We start from the raw sequence: 23,434 nt of genomic DNA, 5'->3' as shown, positions 1-23,434 counted from the left end.
CGGGCCACCTGGACGCACCCGCTGGAGCTGACCTTCCCAAGCACCTTCTGTTCTTCACTCCCTGCTTTCAGATCCTGACAAGTTCCCAAGTCAGTTCCTAGGAATTTTCTTTCTTTTTAGAGAGACATAAATAGGACTCCTGAGTGCTAGTCCTGGTTCTCCTGCTGCCCTCATGCAAGTCGCATCCTTCCACCCACCCGTGCCTCAGTTTCCCCTCACCCCACATTGTCTGTGTGGACAGTAAGCTTTTCAGTACAAGGTCTGTCTCTCACTGTGTGTCTGGGCAGCATCCAGCACAACTGAAGCCCTGATTTCAGCTGGGGTCTTTGCAGCACCTGACACCACAGAGGTTTCAGTCTCGAGTAGGGTCTGTTCAATGCCTGGCACAATGGTTGCCCTGATCTCAATCTGGGTAGCACCTGACACAGAGAGACTGCAGGCTGAGTCACTCAGAGAGGTGGGGATAGAACCCAGGAGTCCTGACTCCCAGCCCCACCCCCAATCTAACTATTAGACCCCACTCTCCCCCCAAAGCCAGGAGTTCTGAAACAAATTGGATTCTCTCTCTCCGGCTTTTTTTATTGAGCAAAACAAAGGAAAGGGGAAATTCCCACCTCTGGTGGGGGACAGAAGGGGAAGAGCCCCCGCCCCCACAGGACAGGAAAGCTGCTGCAGAAAGGTTATGTCATCTATGCTAGCTGAGCGGAAGTCCTGCTCTATTTCCGGTCGGGTGTCTGAGGCCCTGCTTCCTGTTGACGGGCCAGATCCTCTAAGTTTGTCTAATATCCACACGCTGAATGGGACCCGCTAGAAAATCACTGTCTCCTGGTTGGGGCCCTGGAGAGGGTTAGCGCTCCAAACGTGGTGTTGTTTAAGCCAGCAGTTCCCAAGATACAGCCACCCCCGAAAAGATCAGCCTGGGGACGAGGGGTTGATATCTCATGCAGCAAGAAACAGGGAGGCTCAGATGAAAAATGTCATATCCACCTACTGGCCCACAGCCTCCTCCTCAGTTCCCTGCGTGTCCTCCCCCCGCCCCGCTCCCTGTGCCCACCTCTGTGGCCCCCACAGCCTTCCCCAGCCCCTCTGCAACCCGCACCTCACCTCTGTGGCCCCCACAGCCTCATCTTGCTCTTCCGCATCCCACCTGCGTGGGCCCCACAGCCTCCCCCTACCCCTCTGCTCCCTTGGCACCTGAGTCTCCACTGGAAGATGAGGTGTGCTCTTCTTCATCCCAATAATCAGTCAATGGATCAATAATAATTACTGTTTTCTTTCAGCACAGCCATATGTCTGGGACCGAGTGCCCTTGAGGGTGGGGACCCCACATCCATCAGGCCACAGGGTGTGCGGGACAGGCAGTTCATTCAAGCCATCCTTCTAACATGGGCTTGCTGGGATTGGAGGCAATCAGAGAGATTGGGTGTCATGGATGGACAGGGTTCTTGATAGACCCACAGTCAGTCAGTCTGTCTATATAGAGATACGCCTCTCTCTCTTTCCCCCCCATCCAGGGCCAAGTGACACCAGCTGGGGATCTGACTATTTTTACACACCTGGCCCCCTCCTGGGTAATCACAGAACAGAGCAAGTGAATGAAAGACACTAGCTAGTCCAAAGAGGATGGAGCTCGGCTGTTCTCAGTGGTGGCAGATGACAGAACAAGCAGCAATGGTCTCAAGTTGCAGAGGGGGAGGTCTGTGTTGGCTATTAGGAAACACTATTTCCCTAGGAGGGTGGTGAAGCACTGGAATGGTTACCTAGGGAGGTGGAGGAATCTCCTTCCTTAGAGGTTTTTAAGGTCAGGCTTGACAAAGCCCTGGCTGGGATGATTTGGTTGGGATTGGTCCTGCTTTGAGCAGGGTGTTGGACTAGATACCTCCTGAGGTCCCTTCCAACCCTGATATTCTATGAGTCTATGATAATTCCAGCTCTGATGGGAAGCCAGGTCCAGTTGCTCATTGGGATGGTGCCTGACACCCCTTTAATGTTCACTGGTGGAATAATCTGGGCCATGGGAGAGGTATCTTTCCTGCCTCCTCAGGCAGAGATCGATGGGCTCAGAAACAAGCAGGCCTGTGTCCCGCTTACACCCATCTCTCTAATGAGGCTGTGGATCATCTCACTGTCCATCGAAATGGCCAGTCATGTCTCAATCCAGTTTTCTGTGGCAGGAAGTTCCGCAGGTTAACACTATCACAACAGAAAAACACTTATCATTTATCCTCTTTAAATACAAGGTTTTAAAGGGGCATCTCCACAGGGTTAAGGGGTCATCCACATTATCCTAATTTTGCTTTCCCACCACCCTCTCAGTGGGATGATTTACTGTAGCACCGATGTAACCCGGATCCAAACCAGTGTGTGGCTTTCGCTCCCTCTCGTGGCTGGATCCTGTAAAGTGGTTTAGGGAGCTGTGATGCCGCACACACAGCTATAGAGGCATCTCCTTTAATTCCAATGTTAAACACTTCTGCCAGGAACCCCAGCCAATGGGAGCTGCACAGGTGGCGCTTGGGGCAGGGGCAGTGTGCAGAGACCCCTGGCTACCCCTAAGTGTAGGAGCCAGAGGGGGGACATGTCGCTACTTCCAGGAGAAGCCTGGAGGAAGCCCCCGACAATGCTCCCCAGCAATAGCTCAAGGGCTGGATTAAAACATCTGAAAGGCTGGTTGTGGCCCCCAGGCTGTAATTTACCCACCCTTGACTTACACACACACATACACACACACTCCAAGACATGATTACACACACGTGATCCAAGACATGCTATCACACACACAGATGCGCACAGACAGCCCAAGACTCTTGATCTCTCACACACACACACACACGCGCGCAATATGAAACTCATGATTACACACACCCAGAGTCCAACACTCACTTTTATACACGGAAAAAACACACAGTATCCGAGATTCATGATTACAGACAAACATACATGATCCAAGAATCACTCTCTCTCTCACACACACACATCCACCCATCCCCTTCCCCAAGATTAGTGAAGGAAGGTAAAAGCGGATAGGTGCTGACTGACGATGTTATGATGTTAAACATGATCTGGGGCAAGGAGTGAATGAGTCAAAAAAGCACCACGTGATCACAAGACGACATGATTAGAATCAATACTGACTGTCAGTCTGTTGATACAGCGATGGCACATGGTACCCAGCAAATTATTGTGAGATGTTTGTGTTACGGTACCATCTAGAAACCAAGGCCCCGTTGTTCCAGGCACTGTACAAAGATAGAACAAAGAGACAGGCCCTGCCCTGAAGGGCTTTCAGTCTAAGCGTAAGACTGTTGGCAATAGGTAGATTCAACAAACAGGCCAAGAAAAAGTGCAAGGAAACAAGAAGACGATACTGATCAGCATGAAAAAGCAAAGACAGCAAACCCACTGCCCCAGCACTGCAGCTAAAGGCAACTGACCAGATTCACAGGGCAGGATTGTCCCACGGGATTGGTGAGTGTAGACGGGCAGACTCACCCCTGCAGCACCTTCTGCTGGTGACTTCTGGGAATTAGCTCGATTCAGCCCCAGAGCCCCCTCTGCAGGCAAGTGATCCACCTGTCCTCTGGCCTCCATGTCCCTCCCTGGACCCAGTGCCCCTTTATCTGGGGTGCTGCCCCCTGGCAGTAACCCCTTTCTCTCAAAGTCTCCCCTCCCAGGGGAATCCCCACCCTCTATCCCCACCTTGCCTCAGTACATGGCTACTGCCAGTCACTGTCTAGCCCCCGCACCCGGGGGCAGACTGCAGTATCAGCCACTCATCACTGGCAAGGAGGGTTTGGACCTGCTGCCTTGGCTGACCCCTGGGCTGCCCTCTGCAACCCCCAGTACCTGCTAGCCCAATGCTAGGCCACAGCCTGGGGCTTTCCAGGCTGGAGCTCCCCAGCTCCTCCGCCCATCCCCAGCCCTGCTTCACTCAGGTACCCTGTGTCCAGCTCCCGGCAGCCAGGCCCATCTCCCTCTACAGGCAGAGGGAAACTGACTGGGCTCCTGGCTCACTGCCTCTTATAGGGGCCAGCTGGGCCTGATTGGGGCATGGCCACAGCTGAGCCTGCTTTCTCCAACCAGCCCAGGCTTCTTGCCCCAGCCCCAGCCCTCTCCTGGGCTGTTTTTTCAGGGCAGGAGCAGGAGTCCACCCTGCTACAGTGAGCTTTGGGTGGATTAAATTTTAATGAGGTTTTTAGGCCTTGTCTTCAAAGGACAGATTTACTGGTTCTTCTGCTTTAACCTCCGGCCCACAAACGCCCTTGTGTCAGTAGAACAGTGACATTCTCCAGCTCAGCTTAAACCCCCTCCCAAGTGACATAAACAAACTGAAAAAAGCCTCTTCTGCCAGAGTGAGAGCGTCCACACAGGAGGTTACACCAGGATCATTCTATCCATTTAAATTCACACTGTACGTTATACCGAAAAACTTTCCCATGAAGACAAGGCCTTCGGCTTCTAAGCTTCAGTGGAGTGATGGCCCCCAGCTGGGATCTGGCCCCATTGACCCCAATGGAGCTACAGCCCATTTGCTGCAATGTGTGGATCTGGTCCATTAATGTTTGTAAGATGCTCAGATACCAAAGCGATGGAGGAGCCCAGAGGGACGTAAGTAGATAGAATTGGATTCAGTATAATTTTATTTTTGTTGTATGAGTGTCACAAAGGAAGCTGTCTGTTCCTTGTGGGGTGAAACCTCAGGAGCCTTGAGCTGTCACCGAGTCTGTCTCCTTCTTTATGGGCACTTTGACCCGCGTGCAACGACGCCCCCTGGATGGTTTATGGGGACTGGATGTGGGACTCCTGGATGGAGAAGCATGAACATTTCCTAACTGAAGTCCAAGACCACGTCTGTTAGACAGCAGCAGGCTCATCCAACACGACATCCAATCCTACATGGTGTTTTCCCCTTCTGCCTCCAGAGCTTTGCTCAGAACCCGCTGGGTGTCGTCAGCTACAGAGGCCAAACACTTCTGCAGCATGAAGGACGTGGTAACCAGTGACACCCCTCCAGACACCATGGCACCAAATAGAGGGAGGCGCTTCCACGGATATTCCGTTACCATCACAACAGCCCCCACTGATTCTGACAACAGCTTCAGAGCTGCCATGGGGGTAGTTCCCAAGGACGTCATCATGGCTGTCAGCTCCCCCACGGGCTTCCCAACTTGACGGGCAAGAGCAGAGAGGGACCTGTCGTCCACGCCGAAGCTGCTGTAGTATCGGAACAGGTGTCTCCTGAAGATGAAGAAGGTACACAAGAAAGCAATGCCTGGGACAGGGACGGCAGCGAGAAGACATGAGAAAAGGGCTGTTTTCCAAATCTCCCCCTTCAGGGAGGCTTTCTTCTCATTGATGATGGGCGAGGCGACAGCAGTCAGGCTAAGCAGGAAGGCGTGTCTCTTCAGGTGCTGCAGCTCCGTCTGCAAAATTTGCCGCAGGAGGGGAAAATCATAGCGAGTGGGTTCCCAGCTGGACATGACAAAAACCTGTGAGTGACCCACTCCTTCCACTCCCAGGCCTCTCCTGCAGTCCTCCTTGATCTGCTGCAGTATCCTCTCCTCATTGTAGCTGGAGGGACGCTGCCTCCTGGAATCGTCCAGGTCCATGTCAGCTTTGGAGTGCACAAAGTAGAACCTCTTGCCGATTCTCTGGATCTCACAGACCAGCCTGGCTAGGTCAGAGCATATGTGCTGGGAGCTGACAATGATGAAGAACTCAAATTAGCTCAAATTGAGCTGCTGACAGTAGGTGTCTGGAGGAAATAGGACATGCCCACCCCTGGCAAGTCCCAGAGCGTGACGCCTGGAAGGATGGGATCTGGATAAGCCACTGACTCCATCATGGTATCTAGCATCCCGGTTTCAGCAGCACCTTCATCACCAGCATGTCGCCCCCACATGGCGCTGATGAGGGAGGACTTCCCGGAGCCTGACTCCCCCGTGACGGTGATGTTGAGGGTGTGGCTATTAAACTCCTGCACACTAGCAATCGTTTCTGTTAGGCTCTCTTGATAGACAGTGGCTTTGAACACATCGAGAGCCATTGTGCTCAATCTGCTGCAGAGAAGAAGAAACATTTCAGGTCCTAGTTAATGCTACCTCCGGAAAATCCTACAATGACAGCCCATTACTTATGGTGGCAGCATCAAACTCTCAAAGTTTGGAAAAGGCATATTTATGGTAGCCCATGCAACTTTACTCTGTCCCTTGCGTATCTGGCCCGGGTGCTGAAGGAGGCAGGGGAAGTATGGAAAAAACAGGAGCTGTTTGGTTTTAATCATTATTTATTATTTTAAGCTCTTGTCCCTTAGCGCCCCTACTCTACTTGCGCTACACTGATGACATCTTCATCATCTGGACCCATGGAAAAGAAACCTTTGAGGAATTCCACCAGGATTTCAACAATTTCCATCACACCATCAACCTTAGCCTGGACCAGTCCACACAAGAGATCCACTTCCTGGACATTACAGTGCTAATAAGTGATGGTCACATAAACACTACCCTATACCGGAAACCTACTGACCGCTATACTTACCTACATGCTTCTAGCTTTCATCCAGACTACATCATACGATCCATTGTCTACACCCAAGCTGTAAGATACAAGCGCATTTGCTCCAAACCCTCAGACAGAGAAAAACACTTACAGGATCCTTATCAAGCATTCTTAAAACTACAACAGCCACCTGCTGAAGTGAAGAAACAGATTGATAGAGCCAGAGGAGTACCCAGAAGCCACCTACTACAGGACAGGCCCAACAAAGAAAGTAACAGAACGCCACTAGCTGTCACCTTCAGCACCTAACTAAAACCTCTCCAGCGCATCATCAAGGATCTATAACCTATCCTGCAGGACGATTCCTCACTCTCACAGACCTTGGGAGACAAGCCAGTCCTTGCATATAGACAGCCCTCCAACCTGAAGCAAATACTCACCAGCAACTACATACCACACAACAAAAACAAAAACACTTACCCAGGAACCTATCCCTGCAACAAACCTCTTTGTCAACTCTGTCCACACATCTATTCCAGGGACACCATCTGCACATCTAGCAATGTGATATATGCCATCATGTGCCAGCAATGCCCCTCTGCCATGTACATTGGCCAAACCGGACAGTTTCTACACAAAAGAATAAATGGACACAAATCAGACATCAAGAATTATACCATATGAAAACCAGTCGGAGAACACTTCAACTTTCCTGGACATTCAGTTACAGACCTAAAAGTGGCCATTCTTCAACAAAAAAACTTCAAAAACAGACTCCAACGAGAAAATGCAGAACTGGAATTAGTTTGCAAACTGGACACCATCAAATTAGATTTGAATAAAGCCTGGGAGTGGATGGGTCATTACCCAAACTAAAAACTATTTCCCCATGCTATTTTTTCCCCTATTGTTACCCACACCTTCTTGTCAACAGTTTGAAATGGGCCATCCTGATAATCACTACAAAAGTTTTTTTTCTCCTGCTGATAATATCTCACCTTAATTGATTTGTCTCGTTAGAGTTGGTATGGCAACCCCCATCTTTTCATGTTCTTTCTGTGTGTGTGTGTGTATATATATATATATCTATATATATATATAGTAGCATTCCATCAATTCCAGGTTCTCTTGTCTCCAGAGTTGACAACACTGGAAATCAATTCAAGGCAGCTTGCACAAGTGGCCATCAAGTGCGGCATATACCAAGGTGATGCACTGTCTCCACTGCTGTTCTGCATAGCCTTAAACCCCCTCAGCCAGATAATTACAAGGACTGGATACGCGTATGGGTTTAGGAGTGGAACTACCATCAGCCACCTCCTCTACATGGATGACATCAAGCTGTATGCTAAGAATGAACGAGACATCAACTCGCTAATCCACCTGACGCGGATTTACAGTGAGGATATCGGGATGTCATTCAGACTGGAGAAGTGTGGCCGGATGGTAGTGAAGAGAGGGAAGGTAGTCAAGACTGATGGGGTGGAACTACCAGCAGGCCACATAGCAGACATACAGACCAGCTACAAGTACCTTGGCGTCCCACAGTCACATGGAAACCACGATGAGGAGGCAAGGAAGACAGCAACATCCAAGTATCATCAAAGGATAAGACAGGTCCTGAAGAGCCAGCTCAGTGGGAAAAACAAGATCCACGCCATTAACAGATACACCCTGCTGGTTATCAGATACCCTGCCGGTATAGTGAGCTGGCCAAAGGAGGACACGGAGGCTGCTGATGTGAAGACCCGGAAGGTCCTCACAATGCACGGAGGTTTCCACCCCAAGTCCAACACCCAGAGACTGTAAACCAGCCGGAAAGAAGGCGGGCGGGGCTTGGTGAGCGTCAAAGCCACTGTCCTGGACGAAACCCGAAGCATCCAGGAGTACATCAGTAAGAGGCCCCTAAAGATGAGCTGCTGAGAGAATGCCTGAGGCAGCAGCAGACGTGGGAGGAAGACCAAGCAGAAGAAGTGCCATGGCAAGACAAGATCCTGCATGGGATGTACCATCGACAGATAGCTGAGGTGGCTGACATTGGGAAATCCTACCAGTGGCTGGAAAGGGCTGGACTAAAAGACAGCACTGAGGCACTGATCATAGCAGCACAGGAACAGGCACTGAGCACCAGATCCATTGAAGCAGGGGTCTACCACATTAGAGAGGACCCAAGGTGCAGACTGTGCAGAGAGGCCTCAGAGACAGTCCAACACATAGTGGCAGAATGTAAGATGCAGGCAGGAACAGCATACACTGAACGGCACAACCAAGTGGCTGGCATTGTGTACAGGAACATCTGCACAGCGTATGGGCTAGATCCTCCCAAGACCAGATGGGAGATTCCACAGATGGTTGTGGAGAATAGCAGGGCTAAGATTCTGTGGGACTTCCAGATCCAGACGGACAAGCAGGTACTGGCCAATCAACCAGACATCGTGGTAATAGATAAGGACCAGAAGACAGCGATGGTGATAAATATAGCAGTGCCAAGTGACAGCAACATCAGGAAGAAGGAATATGAGAAGCTGGAGAAGTACCAGGGCCTGAAAGAGGAACTAGAGAGGATGTGGAAAGTGAAGGCCAAAGTGGTCCCAGTGGTGGTAGGAGCACTCGGGGCTGTGACTCCTAAGCTGGGTGAGTGGCTCCAATAGATCCCAGGAACAACATCAGAGCTCTCTGTCCAGAAGAGTGCAGTGCTAGGAACAGCTAAGATACTGCGCAGAACCCTCAAACTCCCAGGCCTCTGGTAGAGGACCCAAGTTTGAGGAAGACACATACCACCCATAAGGGTGAGAGGGGGAATTTAAAATATAGATATCTTCCTACTGTATTTTCCACTCCATGCATCTGATGAAGTAGGTTTTAGCCCATGAAAGCTTATGCCCAAATAAATTTGTTAGTCTTTAAGGTGCCACAAGCGCTCCACATTCTTTTTGAAAACTGGAGTAATAGAAATGGGATGGAATTGAATAGTGCAAAGTACAAGATCATGCACTTAAGGATTAATCAGAATTTTTGCTATAAACTGGGGGCATATCAGTTGGAAGCAATAGAGGAGCAGAAAGAGTTGAGGGTGTAGAATTGATGTGGATGAAATTGGTTTTAGTTATTCACTGTATCATTGTAACTTCTGTTCACCATTCCATTACACTTGCCATTTTGCCTACATTGTAGCTTCTGTGCACTATTGTAATTCAAAACCCATTTTAAAATGCTTACTCCATTTTGTGGAAGGCTTGTGCTGCAGCCTTCATTTTTGCGAGCCCTGCTGTAATTTTATTAGTTTAGTTTAGATGTGTGACTGAGGTATGTATGGGTGATAGAATTAACCTCCAGCCCCAGCCTGTCCAGATGAGATAAAGTTCAAATACCAAGGGCTGAAGACCTAGACAACAGCCCTAAACAAAGTAAGAAGCATCCACCCTAAAAAGAAAAGGACAAAAGAAATAACAAAAGGAAAATCAAAGCCAGGCCGAGGCTGAAAGTCAGGCCTGCAATTGATGGGTGATCCAGCACCAAACCCAGAGGCGACGTGACACAGCAAGACCTATAGACTTTGAATCCAAATTAAAAGCCTATAAAAAAGAAGGGTGAGATGAGAGACCTTGGGTAACGTTCTGCTTTCAACATCAAGGGGCATCGGTGCGTGCCCGACAGAGACCCGGCTCCTCCTCGTGCCCAGCTTTCCTGGCCAGTTAGCTGCCATGAGCTACGATCCCCAGCTGCGAACTCAAGCTACAATCGGGACTGGTAACTATCCAGTAGCTGCAGAACATTTGGGCTGTGTGAGTGTATGTGTATAAGTATTAAGGCATTTGCTAGCAGTTATAGATCATAATAAATGCGGCATCTTTGTCTTGCCCCCTGAAAAGATCCTGTGTAGTTTTGTCTATACAACAAGGGTGTTGGCTGATCACAGGATGACTATGAGCCGCCAAAGTGATGCAGCCATGAAAAAGGCCAGTGGAATCTTAGGAAGCATCGTGCAAGGGATTTTCAGTAGAGATAACAAAGATACCGTTATGCAAGGCACTGGTGAGACCTCATCTGGAATAGTGTGTGCAGTTCTAGTCTCCCATGTTCAAGAAAGATGAATTCAAACAGGAACAGGTGCAGAGAAGGGCTACAAGGATGATCAGAAAAATGGAAAACTTGCCTTATGAGAGGAGACTTAAGGAGCTTGCCTTCTTTAGCCTAACCAAACAAAGGCTGAGGGGAGATATGATTGCTCTCTATAAATACACCAGATACAAGATATTAGGAATCAGGACCTCATTCTGCACCACATATAAGCCAGGGACATATAGCTATGTGTCCTGTGTACCATACCTTTACATGGTATAGGAGCCTTTAGGAGCTAGAAGCCTATAGGCTGCAGAGACAGCTGCCATTCTGTGTAGCAGAGTGGCTGCAGCTTGTTCCAGAAAAGGCACACACTGTCATCTTGAAAGTCATTGTCACTAAAAGTATCCTGCTGCTTTTTGTACTGGAAAATGTACATGAAGACAGTCACTCACTGTGCTATACTTCTGCTCTGGCCACAGCAGATGCCTCCCTGCCATTCCCATGACAGCAGGATTTGGAGTCAGGACAGAACTGTGCTTCCACCATTCAGCGGCGACTGAGCCAGGGGACGCGTGACTCATTGACATAAGATGAACAGGAGGACTTGGGGCACCTTAGAGACTAACACATTTATTTCAGCATGAGCTTTCGTGGGCTACAGCTCACTTCTTCGGATGCATAGAATGGAGCACACAGACAGGAGATATTTGTACATACAAAGAACATGAAAAGGTGGAAGTACGCATACCAACAGGAAGAGTCAAATCAATTGAGATGAGCTATCATCAGCAGGAGAAAAAAAAACTTTTGAAGTGATAATTGAGATGACCCATAGAAGGTGGGAGGAGAACTTAACATAAGGAAATAGATTCAATTAGTGTAATGACCCAGCCATTCCCAGTCTCTGTTTAAGCCTAACTTAATTGTATCTAATTTGCATATTAATTCAAGATCAGCAGTCTCTCTTTGGAGTCTGTTTCTGAAGTTTTTTTGTTGCAAAATTGCCACCTTCAAGTCTGTCAGTGAGTGGTTAGAGAGGTTGAAGTGTTCTCCCACTGGTTTTTGAATGTTCTGATTCCTGATGTCAGATTTGTGTCCATTTATTCTTTTGCGAAGAGACTGTCCGGTCTGGCCAATGTACATGGCAGAGGGGCATTGCTGGCACATGATGGCATATATCATGTTGGTAGATGTGCAGGTGAATGAGCCCCTGATGGCGTGGCTGATGTGGTTAGGTCCTATGATGGTGTCACTTGAATAGATATGTGGACAGAGCTGGCATCGGGCTTTGTTGCAAGGGTAGGTTCCTGGGTTAGTGTTTATGTTGTATGGTGTGCGGCTGCTGGTGAGTATTTGCTTCAGGTTTTATTTCTCCTGCTGACAATAGCTCATCTCAATTGATTAGACTCTTCCTGTTGGTATGCATACTTCCATCTTTTCATGTTCTCTGTATGTACAAATATCTCCTGTCTGTGTGCTCCATTCTATGCATCCGAAGAAGTGAGCTGTAGCTCACAAAGGCTCATGCTGAAATAAATGTGTTAGTCTCTAAGGTGCCACAAGTACTCCTATTCTTTTTGAGGATACAGACTAACACGGCTGCTACTCTGAAACCTGACATAAGATGCTAGTTCTAAATCTACTGCACCTGGAGATAACAGAGAGCGAGTCTCTGAAATCTTGGCCTTACAATTCCAGACGTGTAATCTGTGCCCCATGCACAACAGCTCATGCACAGCACTGCCACGTTTTGTCTATTTTAATTCATGATCACGCAGCTCCTGGCACTTTCCAACCCAATTGCTTCAGCAGTGCAGCGTGGCGTCTTTTGCAGCAGTGCATGAGGGGCAGCTCAAAGCACAGCTGTGTGTGGAGCTGCATAGTCTGGTTCTGATCTCTTGTGGCTGACATGGAAGGCAATACAGCTCAGTATTTCTGCCTTTGCCGGAAGCGCCAGTGCTGAGTTAGATTTTCAAAGCACTCTGCAATGGGGACAGTACTGAGATGGGCCTTGATGTGAATTCATTTGTCTGATTAATTTCACCAGGGGCTTGAGTCTGTCAGCTCCCATCTCAGCCACGTCCCAGGGAGCAGGAGTCAGCAAAGTGCCTGCAGCTTCCACGACCCTAAGCAGTATCTTCCTTTACTCATTCCAGTAAAGAAATATTAAATCAGCCCCCGTAGCTTTCCACCTTGTTAGCACACCATAGACTGGCAGGAAACCAGAGTGTTTCAAATACACCGCAGGAAGTTATGCAACACGAAATGAAATGTGTACCGTGTAAAGCTCTGTGAAGCAGAGTAATAGAAGCTCAAATGAAATGTTCCCCGTGACATAGTGAGAGGGCCAAAAAAGTGCCCCTGTGGCTAAACAACAGAGTAGAAGCAGTCAGAGGCAGAAAGGCAGCCTTTAAAAATTGGAAGTCAAATCCTGCTGAGGAAAAGAGAATGGTGCATGAGCTCAGAGCAAGTGTAATGTGCTCCCATGCTGATGCTGCAGCATTTCACATTCATTTTTCTCTCATCTGGATTGGGCCCATCACTGCAGAATCTGAGCGTCTCCCAGCAGAAAATAATGGCATCCAGGGCCTCTCTGACTTTCTTCTCTGCTTGCCATAGGAAGGCTCCAGCTGCTCCTGAATGCAGAGGAGCAGCAGTGTGGTGCTGGCCGCCGTGATGGGTTTTGCATTAGCTTGAAAGGCAGCCCGGCTGGCCATCCTGGTTTCGTCTGCCAGCGAGCTGCGTGTCTGGGTCTGGTTCCCAGGAGGACTCTGTCAAACCCAGTCGTTAGTCTCCCCATTCAGTTAGCAGCTGTTGCTGGAAGTCATGGCTGAGGAGACAGAAAGCCGATACCTCAAGCAGGTGGGGCCAGTGTCATGCAGGGCTTTGAAACGGAGGGCCAGGATCCTAAAGTCTGTGTTCAGTGGGGAGCCAGAGCAAACAGCAAAGAAGCTGTGGGGCTGGGCAGATGCTGCCGTACTGTGAACCAAGCGGCGCATTCTCAGAGCTTGTCCTCCATTTCCTGAAGACAGAGAACTGCAGCAGTCTTATCAGGGCGTTTCTCGCCTAATTCTGTGGCCAGCTCAGCAGCTGACAAGAGTGTGATCTGCTCACGGGCTGCGGATAGATGGGAGGGTGTTCTGCTGGGGGAGGGCGCAGGAGCAGGGCAGAATCAGACTGGCCTGTACAGATGCAGATGGTTCAGCTAAATGGGATTCCTAGTGGTGATGTGGGTATTTTGGTGCAGGTCTGTGTGGATGGTCTGACTCTGGAATAAACCTGGCTTAGGGTGGAGTCAGCTATGCTGGTAACAAACCCAATTTAGCAAACTCCGTTCTAGCCACGTTGCTTCAAAGATAGGAGTGTCCACACAGCCTGGCGCAGGAATACCCGCTCCAGTTAAACCAACATGGGAGGCGCCCATGGCCTGGGTCCATCTAGCTGTCAAAGGCCAAGGAATGGGGTTCCTCTGGCAGAGTTCTCCAAAGTATTCCCCTTAGGGTGACCAGACAGCAAGTGTGAAAAATCGGGAAGAGGGGTCGGGGGTAAAAGGAGCCTATATAAGAAAAAGACCCAAAAATCGGGACAGTCCCTATAAAATTCGGACATCTGGTCACCCTAATTCCCCTCTCACTGCCAGAGTCAGCTCCGCCTCATGTGGGGTGGCTGATGCCGCTCCTCTCACCCCGGTGCTGATGTTGGCCAGGCAGCAAGAGGCCTAACAGACAGGGCAGGTAACATTGGCCACAAAGCCAGAGCAAAGCCAGGTGTGGTCTGTGCCCTGCTGGCCCCTCAGCCTGGGCATCTTGGCAGCTCACCTGCTGGTCTCCTGCAGATGCTTAATGAGGAGGGGAATAGACGAGCCCCAGGAGACAGGAGTCCTGGAAGGTGAGATGTAGTTGCCCAGAATGACCCTGGGCTCCGGTCAGAGATGAAAGGCTGGAGACCTTCAGCAGGAGCAGAGTGGCTGCACTCCTGGCCTGTGGGCAGGAGCCCGCCACTCAGAGCCCAAGGGCTGGAGCCTGGTAGGGACAGGGCAGAAGCTGCTCGCAAAGTGGGGGGGCTCTCAGTTTGCACAGGTGGAATGAGGACACCTGCTGTCAGGTGCAACGCCAGGTCTATGCCTTAGTCACAGTAACTTTTCACTCCAGAGACTCCAGCCCCACTGGAAGGGGCTGAGCAACATCTCCCCAGGCTGGCTTGCCATGCCTGCAGCGTTCGCCCCCATCCCCTCAGCGCATTTCCAGGTGGACACAGCTCTAAATGTTGCCATGCAGTCATGGGGGTACAGTGTGTAGTTATAACACGATGGTTCTGGTCAGTACCACCAACCAGCCCATTAAAAGTCTCATCCCTGGCCCCACCCCAGAGCCTGCACTCCCAGCCCAGAGCACTGACCTCCTCCCACATCCCAACCCCCTGCCTCAGCCCAGATCCCCCTTTCACACCCTGAACCCCACATTCCCAGGCCCACCCTGCAGCCCTCACCCATGCACCCCAACCCTTTGCCCCAACCCTGAGCTCCTCCCACACCGTGCACCCACACCGTAAACCCCTCATCCCCAGCTCCGTTGGGTCACGAGCATCAACAATGTTCTTCAACTGGGTTGCCAGAAAAAAAGGTTGCAAACCACTGATATAGAATTTAGCTTCTAATACCAGCTTATAGCAATATGGTGGATTGTCCAAGGGCTCACTCAGGCTGTTGGGATCATAATATGATTCAATTGCTCCTTGGATCACCTGATGGAAAACGCAGCATTGCTACAGTTGATACAAGAGTGCTGCAAACTCTTGTGATTCTTGCAATTATTGATATTTCCCTTTAAAGCTTCCCGGAGACGTGTGATCACAGGAGAATCTCAGATTTTATTTAAAAAGAAAAGAAGTTTCTGGCCCTAGTTTCTAGTGGGTGTGCAGAACAGCAGAACAAGGTGACCAGCAAACTCTCAAAACAGGCGGCAAATGAAAAAAAGCCAAACATTTTTTAAAAATCGTATGATTTTGAGGGGCCTGAATGGTGATTTTTGAATGCTTGCGGTGACATCACTGGGAAATGCTTGTTCCAGCCTCCTCATTCATTTGTAACCCGGCTGCTAGTGCACAAATTAGCCATCATCTTCAGTTCTTCAAATCAAAGGCATTGTTTAAAAGGGGCACAAAGTCTGCTGTAGGCACTGGCTGGACAGTTGTGCAGGCTGGGTACTAAAGAGACAGCAGCTGATGGCGAGGTTGGTTGCTACATTGATTTATATTAGTTGAGGATCTTGGTGTATTTTGTTGGTTTTCCTGTTTTAGACAAATGGTTTGGCTACCGTAACAAGTCCAACAGAAAGCCTAGAAACCTGACTCACTGGGGGAAATTAAAAAATGAAAAGGCTGCTTCTTTTTGGCTTGATTTTTCACATTTGGGGATGTGGTGGCCCAATCTCCAGCTGGGATTAGGTCTCTGATTTGTGAACACATGTGCTGATCATTTATGCTTTTTCTTGTCTTCCTTCAAAGCGGTCTTCCGAACCCTTTCGGCATCTTCAGCCACTTCACTGAGAAAGCTCAACAGTATAAGGTAGGTGGTTAAAAAAGAGATTCCCACAGTTAACATGGGACCAAGCACTGGTAGATTTGCAGTTAATCTAGGCAAACCCTTCACCTCCTTTAGAAGCAGTTTGATTACAACATCTCTGGTTATTTCTTCTGCCCCGGGAGATATGATAATGGCCTTCAGCTCTGCTATCGGTTTCCCAGCCTGCCTGGCCAGATTAGCCAAGGATCTGTCATCTAGGCCGAAGTACTTGTAGAAGGCAATCATGGATCCTAGCAGGATGCTAATATCACAAGTAACAGAGAGCCGTGGGATAGGAATTACATTGACCAAAGCCGAACCGAGAGACATTAGCCATATCAGCTTCTTCAGACCAGCTTTCTTCTCCTCTATGATTTCGGCAGACAGATTTGGCAGACTGAGCAGAAAGGCAAGTCTCTGCAGACCTTGGAGATCATCCTGCAAAGCCTTGACCAGGGCAGGAGCATCATACTTGGTGAATTCACAGCTGGAGAGAAGGAAAATGTCTGGGTGGCTCATCCTTGCCTTTTGCAGGTGTTTCCTGCAGTCCATACTGAGTCGCCGCAGGACGCTCTCCTGACTGAACGTTCTAGGGTGATCTCTTTCTTCATTGCGCAAGTCTTCATCCAACTTGGAGCGCACAAAATAGAACCTCTTCCCCATCTTCTCGATCTCCTGGGCCAGGGCCACGTGTTTGCATTTGAAGCACTCCGAAGCGATGATCATGAAGAAGTCATAGCATTTGAAGTTCACCTGCTGCAGGTACGTGGTTGGCTGAAAATCTGGGGCACCAGTGCCGGGCAGGTCCCACAGCCTCACATTGGGGTGGTTCAGATAGGGATAAACAGTTGGCTCCGTTGTTTCTGTCACCCCAGTTGGGGCAGCCCCGTCATCCTCAGCGGTCAATCCCCGCAGGGCGTTGATGAAGGATGATTTCCTGGCACCCGTCTCCCCCTGATGGCGATATTGAGCATGGTGGATTTGAACAAATCCAGCTCTGCCTGTGCTATAGAAGCCACTTCAGCCTGTCCTTTGTCTTTGAAAAGATCCATGAACTCCTCAAACACCTTTATGGAGCCACTGAAGAACTCCTTTGGGTCCAGCCTTTGATCTAGAGCTTCCATAAGCACTGAGACTAGCTCCATATCCTTCCTGAGCACTGAGACTAGCTCCATATCCATGGCACCTACAAGAGATTCCCTCTTCCCAAGACAAGAAAAGGAAAAGGCATGTTTCGGTTAGTGTAAATGTAGCCTTAAAAAAATAAAACTGTTCATGTAGCAACTTACAGATTTGCAGCCCCCACCATCATCTGTGCTGAAAACTGCTTCCTCATCCCCACAGTGCACAAGCCTTAAGCACTATTAATACAGGTTAACTTCCCAGGTGCATGGACTATTACTCCTGGGGGAATTCTGCACTACTGTGTGTGTGCACAAAATTAATGAGCTGTGCATATTTTTAAGATTTTGGTGCAGAATTCTCCCAGGAGTAGATCATGGGGCCATCAGATGTGCTGCTCTGCGGAGCCGGGAGAGCAGAAGGTCACCATGAGGGGTGCCTAATGATGTCTGGCGTACATGTTGCTTTTCGGTATGTGTTGAAGATGGGAGTAAAAGCCAAGGACCACCTAGCACAGACACAGGGCTCAGACGACACCCTAAGATCAAAGTGCTCCTAATTCCCAACTCCCATACGGGGGGCAGGCACCTCTAGACTGCAGGCCCCCCCAGATCCTGGCTGACACGAGAGGTGGTTGGGAGAAGGACTCTGATGCTTCCTGATCCTGGTACACACCTGAGAGGAGACTATGTGGGGCTGACACACTTCTTCACCCCTCATCACTTCCCCTTTCCCTGCCACTCAACTCTGTGTCACCTATCCTAGCGTCCCACCTCTCTAATCCCCACCCTTTCCCAGCCCCTCCCCAGTTATCCCCCTCCCCTTGCTAAACGGCAATAACCAGAATAAAAACCTACTTTGACAAATCACAGATGTAGGACTGGAAGGGACCTCGGGAGGTCATCTCGTCCAGTCCCCTGCATCATGGCAGAACTAAGCATTATCTAGCCCATCCCAGACAAGTGTTTGTCCAACCTGCTCTTAAAACCCTCCAGCGATGGAGATTCCACAACCTCCCTAGGGAATCTATTCCAGTGCCTAACCATCCCAACAGGAATTTGTTTCTAATGTCCAACTTAAACTGCCGTGGCTGCCGTTTAAGCCCACTGCTTGTTGTCCTATCCTCAGAGGCTAACGGGAACATTTTTTCTCCCTCCTCCTTGTAACAACCTTTTATGTACTTGAAAACTGATATCATGACTGGAATATTGGTATAGAAGGGTACAGGCTTGCTCAGGATGGACAGGCAGGGAAAAAAGGAAGGAAGTGTTGCCTTAAATATTAAAAATTTATACTCTTGGACTGAGGTTGAGATAGAAATAAGAAACAGACTTGTTGAAAGTCTCTGGGTCAGGATAAAAGGGGTAAAAAACAGGGTGATGTCATGGTAGGGGTCTACTACAGACCATCTAACCAAGAAGAAGAGGTGGATGAGGCTTTTTTTAAACAATTAACAAAAGCATCCACCACACTTGGTGCGATGGGGGACTTCAACCATCCAGACATCTGTTGGGAAAATAACAGAGCAAGGCACAGATTATCCAACAAGTTCTTGGAATGTATTGGAGACAATTTTTTATTTCAGAAGGTGGAGAAAGCTACTAGGGGGGAGGCTGTTCTAGATTTGATTTTGACAAATAGGGAGGAACTACTTGAGAATTTGAAAGAGGAAGGCAGGTTGGGTGAAAGTGACCATGAGATGATAGAGTTCATGATTCTAAGGAATGGTAGGAGGGAGAACAGCACAATAAAGACAATGGATTTCAAGGAGGCAGAGTTTAGCAAACTCAGGGAGTTGGTAGGTAGATCCCATGGGAAGCAAGTCTAAGGGGAAAAGCAATTGAAGACATTTGGCAGTTTTTCAGAGACATTATTAAGGGCACAAGAGCAAACTATTCCACTGTGTAGGAAAGACAGGAAGTCTGGCAAGAGACCAGCCTGACTTAGCCAGGAGATCTTCAATGATCTGAAACTCAAAAAACAGTCCTACAAAAAGTGGAAACATGGTCAAATTACAAAGGATGAATATAAACAAATAAACACAAATATGTAGGGACAAAATTAGAAAGGCTAAGGCAGAAAACGAGATCAAACTAGCGAGAGACATAAAAGGAAACTAGAAAACATTCTACAAATACATTAGAAGCAAGAGGAAGCCCAAGGACAGAGTAGGTCCGTTACTCAATGACGAGGGAAAGACAATAACAAAAAATGTGGAAACGGCAGAGGTGCTTAATGACGTCTTTGTTTCGGTTTTCACCAAGAAGGTTGGTGGTGATTGGACGTCTAACATAGTGAATGTCAGTGAAAATGAGGTAGGATCAGAGTCTAAAATAGGAAAATAACAAGTTAAAAATGACTTAGACAAGTTAAATGTCTTCAGACCACTAGGGCCTGATGAAATGCATCCTAGAATACTCAGGGACCTGACTGAGGAGATATCTGAGCCATCAGCAATTATCTTTGAAAAGTCATGGAAGACTGGAGAGATTCCAGAAGACTGGAAAAGGGCAAATACAGTGCCAATCTATAAAAAGGAAATAAGGACAACCCAGGGAATTACAGACCAGTCAGCTTGGGCGTTGGGGTGCAGGAGCAGTTGTGGGGGATGGGCTTGGGCAGAGGGTTGGGGTGCGGGAAGAGGTGCGGGGTGCAGGCTCTGGGAGACAGTTGGGGCGCAGGCTCTGGGCTGGGGCAGGTGCTTGGGGTGTAGGAAAGGGTGCGGGATGTAGCACTTACGTCGGGTGGCTCCCAAAGACGACCCACACCCCCCCCGGCAGCATCTCCTAGGCAGGGGGCCAGAGGGGTCTCCAAGCACTGCTGCCTGCAGGCACTGCCCCACAGCTCCATTCACAGAATCAGTGCTCGAGGCTGGGGCAGCGCGCCGATACTCCCCCCTTGAAGCCGCAGAAACGTGCCGGCAGCTTCAAGCTGCTTCCAGAAGTGAAGTGGGCGGGCAGGAAGCTGCCTTATCCCCGTTGCGCTGGCGGTGGTGGCAGCGAGGGTCCAGGAGCAGCAGGCGGGGACCGGGGGAGGGGGGGACGGGACAGGGGAGGTGTGCAGAGCTGGCAGGCGGGACTGGGGGAGAGATCCAGCCCTGAACTTTGGTGGACCCCTGTGCTCTCATATTGGTGGAGTATGGGCACTATGGGCCCATAAACTCGCCGCTCCTGTGGGTGAGGGAATATCCTGTGGGACCAGCTTCTGGGTGGAAGAGACACAACTTTGCAAACTTCACAGAGCTCTTCTTCAGGTCTGGCACCAAAAATCATTGGTAGAACCCGTGATCCTTTAGAAAAGCATTTTTTTTTGGGGGGGGAGCACTGGATCTTGGGAATCCCTTGCTTAAATGACTCCAAATTTAGACCAGTAACCCTAGCCAGTACCCTCATGGGGCACAGCCTGGTTCAAAGCAGTCTGATTAACCAGGCAGATTTTAGAGCACTTAGAAGATACCGAAAGCTGGTCTAAACTTTAACTCTAGCAGAGCTGCTGGACCACTGTAATAGGAGGAAGGGCCAGGATAACGTGCCCCTGTTTGGTCTGTTTTCTCCAGGGTGTTGGCTGGCTCACGGGAGCTGGGAATGGAAAATGTTGCCATCGATAATTGAAACGGACAGATCAGCAAAGGATGGAAAATGCTGCTAACGAGCTGATTAGAATTCGATTTAAGATCAAAGTTTTGACGCACGACGTTGACAGTTTGTGTTTTAACAGCTACAAAGTTTCAACTTTCTGAGTCTCGATGTCTGTTGACATTATTGTCTGACACCCCCTTACCCCCAATTGTCTGACCTCCTCTGGCTTCCTGCAACTGCAAAAATTTCAATCAATGAACAGGCTTAAAGCCCATCATTGTGTACAACTGAGAAAACTGAAATCAAAACAAATAAAGTCAATCCTTAAAAACAAACATTGCTATCAAACAAAAATAAAAATTCTGCCAGGCCTAGACATGGGCCTTTCTCCTCCACCGCGCTGGTTCCAATCCAGCTCCGGGTTTTAAATCTCTGGGAGATTACACAGCCCAAAGTGGTGGTTGTACTTTTATGTGTGTTCTGTGGGGGGTGCGAGATTTCTGACGTCCTTAATGCCTCGTTTTCGGGCCTGGTAAATGACAGGAACAGCCTCTGGGTTTTGTGGAGGGGAATGCGGGGTCCGAAATCTCAGTGATGCTTCGTCTCACCACTCGGGCAGCATGAAAGGGATTCAGTGTAACTGAGACTATCCCTAGTCCCTCGGTACCTTCCCCCCGCCCCTTAATCCACCCCACTCGGTACCTCAGAGCTCCACAACTCTGCCTTGCCCCACCCGGCCCCTCAGCTGCCCTCCAGGGCTCCTCATCATTCCCCTTGTGCCCTCCTCCCCGCCCCTCAATGCCCTCCCCTCCCCAGATACCTCAAAGCTCCTTGCAGCCACAGCAGCTCCCAGGTTTCCTCTGACGAGGCAGGAGCAAAGTGCAGGTGTTTTGTTATTGGGGTCACACTCCACCTGGCACGTACTCACCAACACTGACCAAGCCAGGCCAGAGCTTCAGCTTTGCACAAGCACCATATGGAAGTTACCTGCAGCTGGCGGTGAACGCAGTAAGAGGACAGGGGATGTGACTGCTCGGACATTCACCTCGCCTTGTTGACAAAAACATCACCAAAACTCCCCTCAGCAACTTCTGTGCTCTCTCCTTGCACCCAGAGCCTCCAGGTAACCAGGCCAGTTGCCCACTGAGCACCCCCTTGTGGGCATAGCAGCTCCACAGCATCCTGCCTCAGTTTCCCTTCTTACGGGCTTCTCACCCAACACCACACACAGGAGTTTCTCCGTCAAACACCCCTCCTCAGAGTGAAGCCTCCCGGGCAGGAGTCCCCTGCTCTGTGAAGCCCTGGCCACAGCTTCCCCTCTGGCTCTTCAGTCTCCTTGAATAAGAGGTCGTGTCATTTGACAGAGTGTGGGAGCTTGGCTTGCAACCCATGGTCATTCCTCTCCTTACTCTTAACCCTGACCTGCTCCTGAGGAGGGGTGCAAATTGCCACATGTAAAAACAATCCACCACCTCACCTGCCCCAAATCATCCCCCCCCATGTCACTGCCCCTCTTACTTCCCCGGACCCCTACTGTCCAGCTCTGCTGCCCCCAGCTCCTAGTTTCTTCACCCTCCCATACTGCCTGTCTCTTTCTGGACTCTGATGTTCCCCTGATCCTGGCTCCATTCCCTTTTCTGCCTTGACAAGAGCTGGGGCCCATGGACAGCCAGTAACACACCCTGCCCTCTGGGCCATCTCGTAAGGTGGTACAGACCTGCTGATGAGTGGCGATGAAGCCCCCCTTTGTATTAATTAATTAAGGCCTGGTCTATACGACAAAGTTAGGTGAAAGGAAGCCACCTTACGTTGATCTAATAATGCATGCGTCTACACTGCGAGGTCTCTTCCACCAACCTAACTCGCCTGTAGCATTGACTTAATTACTTAATGAATTCGACGTTGATGGGTTGATAGATAGGCAGTGCAGACGCAGTGTTGTGTAAGTCGACTGAATTGGCCTCCTGGAGGTGTCCCACAATGCTCCGCTGTCACTGCTCTGGAGATCGTTTTCAGCTCCGCTGCACGGCAGCCAGGTACACAGACAACAGCCCCTTCCCGGTTAAAGCCCCGGGAATGTTTGAATTCCCATTTCCTGTTTGATCAGTGTGGCGAGCTCGCCAGCCCAGCTGAGCATGGTGACTCAACGCCCCAAACGCGGCCCAGCCTGGAGAACACAGGAGGTGGTGGGTCTTATTGCTGTGTGGGGAGAAGAGTCTGTGTAGGCAGAGCTCCCATCCAGCTGAAGAAACGTCAACATCTATGCAAAGATCACGTGGGACATTGGGGACACAGGCTACACCTGGGACATGCAATAGTGCCACTTGAAAACCAAAGCACTTCAGCAGGCAGAGGTACCAGAAGACAAGGGAGGCGAACAGCTGCTCTGGTTCTACAATGAGCTGTGTGCAATTCTCAGTGGCCACCCCACCACTACCCCCAAACACAGCATGGATACCTCCCAGGAGTCCCGGGCCACCTCAGGCAACAATGAGGAGGACACTGTGGACAAAGAGCAGGAGGAGGAGAATGGGAGGCAGGAGAGTGCTGGATCCATTCTTCCTGAGAGCCAGGAGCTATTCTTAATCCCAGAGAAGTCCAGCCA

At 49.7% G+C, this 23,434-nt stretch overlaps 2 pseudogenes; both read right to left on the bottom strand.

Annotated features, from left to right (window-relative positions):
- Nucleotides 1–4,892: 4,892 nt before the first annotated feature.
- Nucleotides 4,893–6,079, bottom strand: LOC127038024 (interferon-inducible GTPase 5-like; annotated as a pseudogene).
- Nucleotides 6,080–16,039: 9,960 nt separating this feature from the next.
- Nucleotides 16,040–17,274, bottom strand: LOC127038021 (interferon-inducible GTPase 5-like; annotated as a pseudogene).
- Nucleotides 17,275–23,434: the final 6,160 nt, after the last annotated feature.

The sequence above is a fragment of the Gopherus flavomarginatus genome, chromosome 20 (genome assembly GCF_025201925.1).
Source record: "Gopherus flavomarginatus isolate rGopFla2 chromosome 20, rGopFla2.mat.asm, whole genome shotgun sequence".
In the NCBI taxonomy this organism is placed as follows: domain Eukaryota; kingdom Metazoa; phylum Chordata; order Testudines; family Testudinidae; genus Gopherus; species Gopherus flavomarginatus.
Note: the sequence above shows the minus strand (reverse complement) of the source record. Positions and strands in the feature narration are given on the sequence as shown.